Genomic DNA, 8121 nt, shown 5'->3' on the forward strand with positions numbered 1-8121 from the left:
TTTTTTTTTAAAGATTTTATTTATTTATTTGACAGAGAGAGACACAGCGAGAGAGGGAACACAAGCAGGGGGAGTGGGAGAGGGAGAAGCAGGCTCCCCGCAGAGCAGGGAGCCCGATGCGGGACTTGATCCCAGGACCCTGGGATCATGACCTGAGCTGAAGGCAGTCGCTTAACCAACTGAGCCACCCAGGCGCCCCTTAAATTTTTATCCTAGTACACAAATTCCATTGTTCCTGAATTACCCGATATATTTAATCTTGAACTCAATGATCTGTAACTGATTTTTCAGCACCAGGTCCTTCATTTGTTTAATATGCTTGACATATAACAATCAAAGGAGTAAATTTAGAAATACTGTCAACTGAATGAAATCTTGCCAGTGACTTAATATTCCTCATACTGAAGTTTAGTGCAGGTGGCAATATATTCCAGCAAATATTTACATATACCAGGATGAAATCCAAATACATTTTTTCACGTTCTGTTTTACTGTCAATAGCCAGGTTAGACTCCACAGAGGTTAAGAGCTTTCCAGATATAAAGTGTAATTTCTAAATCAGAATTTTAAAATTTTTGAGTGAATACATTAATCACATTTATCCACTGCAGGACTGTTCACAGTAATCTGTAGACTGATGTATGGTGTCATTCTCTAGGAAATGATTGTGGAGGATGCTCCAAACTTTTTTGACCAAACATCTGAAGAGACAAAGTTTTAAAAAAATATTTTAGTAAATATTGTTCCAAATCATAAAGGAGTGAGAAGTATTGACATATAAGCCACGTTTGTTTACCAATTTCAAATGAAGTGATGAATAGAAGTATTTCCATTTGTATTGTACACACTTGATAATACCATTAAATTATTGTGAAATATGTTACTTATAGTTTCAATATTTTGATGAATTCTTGGAGAATTTCAGCTATATCTAACCTACCTTTATTTTAGTTTTCTAACAGCCAAACCACAGTCAGGTACACATATAATGGCTGAAAAAAAAAAGGGGGACAAATAACAAGACAATTCCATTAAAGAAACTCATATATATATATATATAAAGAAACTTATATATATATATATATATAAGATATATATATATATCTTAAGCTAGTCCTATGTTCCATGTTTTCTCATGGAATTAGAGGACAAATAGGAAAAAGCTGCTGTTATGACTACCAAAATGCTTATACTAAAATTATTTACTTGACAGATATTTTATCAGATATATGAATTTGCTATGATGAAAACAACACAAAATTCCCCTTAGAAAATTTCACACTTCAAAGTAGTTAAGTAAAATTTTAAAGGTAAATACAAGACTCCTAAATATAAAGTCAGAGGTCGGTTAGTTTGCTAAATATAAGAAAGGGTAGTAATACAGAGCATGATCTTTAAGGCAAATAATCCTAGTTGCCAAGCCTGCTTGTACTCCTGTAGAGCTGTCTGACCTTAGGGAAGTTATTAACCTGTCTGAGCCCCAGTTTTTCCATTTAATAAATTTAGCATAAAAATACATATACACTTTTTCTTCAGGGGTTACTGTATGGATTCAATGAGATAATAATTGTAAATATCAATCAAATATTAATTTGTGATAACTATCAGTAATGATCTAAGATATAATAAAGTACTTAGTAGATTGGCATATATACAATAAATAAAAGCAAACTTATTAAATGAATATGATTTTGTATACAAAAAGACATCTCAACAGTAGGCATTTTCAATAAAACAAATATTATATATTGTTAAAATATAGCTATTAGTTTAGCAATTCCATCTCTGGCTATATAACCAAAGGAATTAAAAACAGAGATTCAAACAGATATCTGTACACTAATGTTCATAGCAGCATTATTTACAATAGTCAAAATGTGGAAACAGCCCAAATGTCCACCAAGAGATGAATAGGTGAATATATATAGAGAGAATATTTATTATAACATTGATATATAATAAATATAATGTATATTATAGACTATCTGTAGGACGTTAGATGATAAGGTACCTTTTCTTTTTTTCTTTTTTTGATAAGGTACCATTTTCTTTAAGGATTTTATTTATTTGACAGAGACAGCTAGAGAAGGAACACGAGCAGGGGGAGTGGGAGAGGGAGAAGCAGGCTTCCTGCTGAGCAGGGAGCCTGATGCGCGGCTGGATCCCAGGATCCTGGGATCACGACCTGAGCCGAAGGCAGCTGCTTAACCGACTGAGCCACCCAGGTGCCCGATAAGATACCATTTTCAACAAGTGATCTGCTTAGTTCATAGGGGACCACTCTTTTGATTCATTAGAATTTGCTTATCATAAGCACTCTACTTAGGAAATCAATACTAGCAACCTCCTGCATTCTGATAGTTGGTGACAAAGCACAAACTCAATCTGATTTTTCTGTGTTCTAAATGTCAAAGTTAGATTTTTATTTCTGTTGTTATCACTAGCTACCACTGACATTCCCAGCACTATTCTAGGCATTATATACACATTAGCCCTAACCTCAAAATAGTCTTATAAGATAGACATTATTAATTCTAGTTACCATGTGTGAATATTGAGCCTCAGAGAGATTAAGCACTTGCTCATAATTACCTAAACTGTAAGTAGCAGAACAACTTGGAACCTGAATCAGAAGATACAAGGGGAATTATAAAATTCCCTGAAATTTTTATTTCCTCTAAAATAAAGTTTTGTCCTAGCTAAAAATAACTAAATTAGAGCCATAGAAGTATAACATTTGGGGAACCTGGGTGGCTCAGTCGGTTTAAGCGTCTGCCTTCAGCTCAGGTCATGATCTCAGGGTCCTGGGAGGGAGCCCCATGTTGGGTTCTCTGCTCAGCAGGGAGTCTGCTTCCCCCTTTCCGCCCCCTGCTCACGCTCTCTCTCTCACTATCTCTCTTTCTCAAATAAAGAAATAAAATCCAAAAAAAAAAAAAAAAAAGTATAACATTTACTTAGACTAACCAGACCATCAGTAACGCTATAATAGTAGAAGTAGGGAAAGATTGCAGAAAGCTACAACAACAACAAAGTAATGAAGTAGCTAAAGCATAAGTAGAAAACTCCTCCAAGAAGTTTAGCTTTTTATAGATCATATGGTAGCCAGAGATGCATCTTTGACCCATCAAAACTACTTATAGCTATGCGTGCATTTTGTTTTGTTTTGTTTTGACAGGTAGAGTAGACCACACCTCTATGGTGATCAAAAGGATTCCTCAGTGAGGAAGAGATGGAAGAATAAAGAAATAGAAGGAATAATTCATGAAGCAAGAGCTCTAAGAAGATGGAAAAGGATGGGATACAAAGTTGATACAAAGCCAAACTTCCTTATTGCTGTGGTTCTCAAAGTGAAGTCCCTAGACCAGCAACATTAGCATCACTTGGGAATTTCAGCCATGCAAATTATATCAGGCCCTGTTCAAGACCAACTGAATCAGAAATTCTATGGTGGGACCCAGAAATGGAGGGTTTAGCAAGCCCTCCAGGTGATTCTAATATATGCTGCCCCAAAACAACAGTAAGAAAAAAAAGCCAGGGGCAGATGAAGGCAGGTTTGCAGATTTGGTAGCTACAGTTCACAGTTTCCAACTTCTCAATTTTCATGCAGCTTCTACTTTCAGGGTCTCCGCTTTCTATAACCCTACTCAGCGAAAAGGTAAGGATTTTTAGCTGGCTGCTATTTGGGAATAAGGACTGAGAAGAGGATAGGAGCCTATCTTCATGACCACTGACAAAACCATTCAGCAACGGGTTACACAGCACTGGGGGACACGGAAGCAGAGCAGAGTCCGGAAACCACAGCAGGTCTGAGCACCATTTTCTTTTTCAACGAAGTGCTGTCTTAACGGGGTGGGCGGAGGTCGGTTGAGCGACTGAAAACATGAGTATTTTTATCTAAAGAGAGTTAGCATTATGTAAAGGGACTATTAAATATTTGCTCAAATTAAATTCAAAAACAGTTGGGCAAATTTTCCCCCTACCACCCAGAGAGTCAGGGCTTTTAAGTTCAGTTTTTGTGTTAGTACACAAAATAACGGGACTATGTTTTTGCCCTTAAGTGTAAACTGTGCTGTGAGTAAATCTGTGGCACTACTTTGAATATTTAAGCAAGTCCCTTAAGAAGTTAGAGGGAATAGAGGAGATGCAGTGTTCAAGTTAATGCCCATTTTCACCATGATGATCTCAGGAAAATTTTTAATATGAAATAAAGCTTATTGTGTATTATATAGTGAACAGAAAAATTTTATAGATGATGAAAATAAATTTATTACTTTATTCCGTTACAGAAAAATAGGAATTAAGATGCAGAAGAGAATAGAAACGGAATCAATGAAAGAAATTTAACATAAAATGTTAAATGATCAAATACTTTTTAAGGAAGAGAAATACATAAATACTGTGATATGCTTAGCAAATTTGCTTATAACTAAAAAGCTTTATTTGTGTACTCTGATATCGTGTGTATATAAATAAATGCTCAGTGTGGAGAACCATCTGGTTTAGTAACATATTTATACATCTATTATATGCACATATGATATGCATACCAATTTAAATGGCTACAAATCTTCAAATGTGTGCAATGCACGTTTGTATGCATGCAAGTTCTACACAGAGCTAAGCAAGAGTGTTAAAAGCAAGTTAATTCTAGGAATATGCTGGAGAAACTATTATAGAACGGATGAATGAATGCCAGTTTACAAAATTTAAGGGATTGCTTATTGCCTGAGAAAAATCTAGCATATTAAAATCAGAACCTAAAAAAAAAGATGCTTCTGTATCAGAACAGAGTATTTGTCTTTAAGGGTAAGCATGTATTCTTTGGAACCATAAGAATAGGAGTGTAGGTAACATTTCATATACAACTTGACCACCATTTGATTTCCAACCCCTTCACCTCAAATCAATTTGCTGCATTTGATTTTTTTTATCAGCTTCGATGAATGTATACTGCATTTATAATTGCACTGGCGATGTAATGGGTTGGAGGAATTCTGATAATGGAAAAGTTATGCTATCTAAAGGAGACAGTAAAATGAAATATTGGTAATGAGAACTGGGTTTTACTTGTATCATTTTGTACCCTGCTGCAAACTTGCATCAAGCCCCTTTGAGCTACACATGGAACTCCCATTACCACTAATTGCAGTCTCACTACACAGGCACATCAAAAGGAAAGACACAGACCTCCTTTGTGCTGTGGGTTTTGTAATCCTTTTCATATTATATAATGAGATCCAATTGTACTTTCACATTTTAGGTACTGGATGTTCTTATTCCAGTATTTACCCATTTCCAGTTTTCCTTCTTCAGTCTTTGAAATTCTTGGGAATGTTCAGATAGGTGTATTGAAATGAAAATATCTAATTATATTTGGGGAGGGATATTATTCTTGATCCTAAAATGAAAAGAAAAGGGGCACCTGGGTGGCTCAGTCGCTTAAGCGTCTGCCTTCGGCTCAGGTCACGATCCCAGGGTCGCAGTATTGAGCCCCACATTGAGCCCCATGTCAGGCTCCCTACTCAGTGGGGAGTCTGATTCTCCCTCTCCCTCTGCTCCTGGCCCCTGCTCATGCTCTGTCTCAAATAAATAAATAAAACCTTTAAAAAAAAGTAAAATGAAAAGAAAAAAATCTCATGAGGGTGTATATCTTTTCATCTTTAGGATTAGTTTAGTTAAAAATACAAGCTGGACCTTGAGATCTATGTAGGAATTTACTTAAAAACATAAAAATATTCAGAAATTAGTTCAAGTTTTATAGTCATATGGATATAACCTTTTCTAATTCAAAACACAACAGTTATTTTAAATAAGCAATATGATGGTTCATGTGCAGAGAGGACAAAATCAAGATGCCTGGTTTCTGTTGTGGGCTCTGCTCTTCGTTTCTGAAAACCCTCAGGCTGTTAAACATAAATAATGTCTATCCTCTACCAAGCCTTTCAAGACTGAGGAGATGCCTGATGTAAAGGGGAGGTAGAGGTACGTGCCATTCCCGCCCTGCTCCTCTGCTGTGCCCCCTCTAGGAAATGACATCACTGTCCATTCTAATGCACAGGCTGGATACCTGTAGCCAACCCTTCCATCCTCATCCTCTCTGCCCTTTATCTCCCCTCTACCACAGGCTCTGCATAGTTTTCTAAGGAGCTCATGATCTCAACAACTTTTCTTATCATTAAAGGTCATCCAACTCCTTCAACCTAATTTCTAGACTATCACAGAGACTCCAAACTGGGATCTCTGCATCCACTCTGTCTCTCTTTTTTTCTCATCACATGCACACATCATTATACTTCCTTTTTGGTTAAAATACTTCAATGGCTCTTCATTGCTCTTCAAAGTCAAAATTTCTGCAAGGCTCTTGGCCCAACTTACTTCTCCTGTCACATGCTGCACTTAAGTTGCCCCCTTGGCCTTCTTTCCTGTCTTATATTTGGAATGTCCTGTCCTACCACAGGCCTTTGCATACTCTACCCACCTCTACTTGAAACTCCCTGCTGCCCCCTGCCCCACCACACACACACACACACACACACACACTCACTCCTTTAAAACCTCATTCATTCTTCAGATTTGCAACTTAAGTATAACTTCTCAAATATTTCTGATTTCTCCTGTCAGGTAAAATATTTTCTCCTAGTGCTGTACTTCAGGATCCTTTCTTTCTTCTTCTCTTTTTTTAACAAGCATTTAATGAATAACTAAATTTTAAAAGAGGCAGGCAGCATTCCAGGCACTAGGGAACAACAATCAACTAGATATCAGGAGCTTCCATTCTATGGGATATATGCAGTAAATAAACACAATCAACAAACAAGTAAGTGCTATGAAGAAATTCTAACAGGGTAGTGTGCTAGAGACTGTCGGGGGGAGGAGCGCACACCATTAGTGGAGATGGGGAGTGTTCTCCTGGGAGATATTTTGCAGAGACTTGAGTGATGTCAGTTACATTTCCTTGTCTAATTACTAGATAAATTTCTCTTTCTCCTACTCAGCTGTAAACTCCACAATACCAGTGACTATAGCAATTTTGCTCAGAAATTCTTTATCTGAGAGGGTTCTCTAGAAATATTTTGAATAAATAAATGACTGGAAATACTACAAGTTTTAGTTGAAGACTATCTGGATTCGAATCTTGGCTTTCATCTTCAACTTGGACAAATTATTAAAACTCTTAACCTTCAATTTTCTCATCTACTGAGGAGGATAATAACACCCATGTATTGATTAAATTCTTAACACTTATCTCAACCATCAGCTGTAGTTTTGACTATCGTAAATCCAAAGGTGTATATCCTTCATGTGGTGTTTCTCTTCCCATGTCTAAATCAAGACTATGATTATTGAAATTTTAACAAAAGCCTCTGGCATTTAATTTTCTCATTTGTTAGTTAAGATAATGATACTTGTGTCTCATGGTTATTTTGAGAAATAAATGAGGCATTAACCTATTAAAGACCTTAGTTCAGTTTCTGGAGTGTTACATTTTTAATTTAATTTTACTCTAAAAATTTTCAGAGTACATATAAAGAAAGACACTATACAAGTTCACTAAATTATTATCAGGCAACAGTTTTTAAAAACGATTTTGCTGTGAAGAGAAGGATTTGATTTAGATTCTTATTATGTGTGTATGCACATAAGTGTATATACACATATACACATATATGTTTGTACACTTTCTAAGACAATATTATACATAATTAACATTTAAATAAATTATTGTTCACAAAACACTTCTGTGAATATTCTGTCTGTTAGATTCTCAGTGACAAACCTGTGAGGCAGGTCTTGCAAGTCGTAAGGCACCCCTCATGTTGAAAGCACTAACCAGCAGTGGCCAGGCTCTTAGGTTACATGCCTTATCCTGTTACTAATAGTGAGCAGTGCCCTGATTTGTCAGTAGGTTTCGGTACGGAGGGCTCCAACTCTCAGCTGCTAGAGAGGCAGAGAGAGAAAAAGGTAACGTCATTGCTATTTCCAGAGTATGGCACTAGCAGCACAATCAGCTGGCATGGAAGATAATTTCCCTCTCGCATTCTCTTAGTATTTTATAGTTCATTGCCTAAGCCTGCTTGGAACTCTACATTTATTTAATCCTTCCCGCAGAGAACAATCACT

At 36.4% G+C, this 8121-nt stretch overlaps 1 long non-coding RNA gene across 1 annotated transcript; it reads right to left on the reverse strand.

Annotated features, from left to right (window-relative positions):
* On the reverse strand, positions 1-7842 carry LOC115939376 (uncharacterized). Its single transcript, XR_004074196.2, has 3 exons — positions 7778-7842; positions 941-992; positions 1-701 (listed from the first exon to the last, which is right to left on the reverse strand). It is a non-coding gene; the product is annotated as an uncharacterized LOC115939376 (long non-coding RNA).
* Positions 7843-8121: the final 279 nt, after the last annotated feature.

The sequence above is a fragment of the Leptonychotes weddellii genome, chromosome 2 (assembly GCF_054177405.1).
Source record: "Leptonychotes weddellii isolate Sample4059 chromosome 2, ASM5417740v2, whole genome shotgun sequence".
Classification (NCBI taxonomy): domain Eukaryota; kingdom Metazoa; phylum Chordata; class Mammalia; order Carnivora; family Phocidae; genus Leptonychotes; species Leptonychotes weddellii.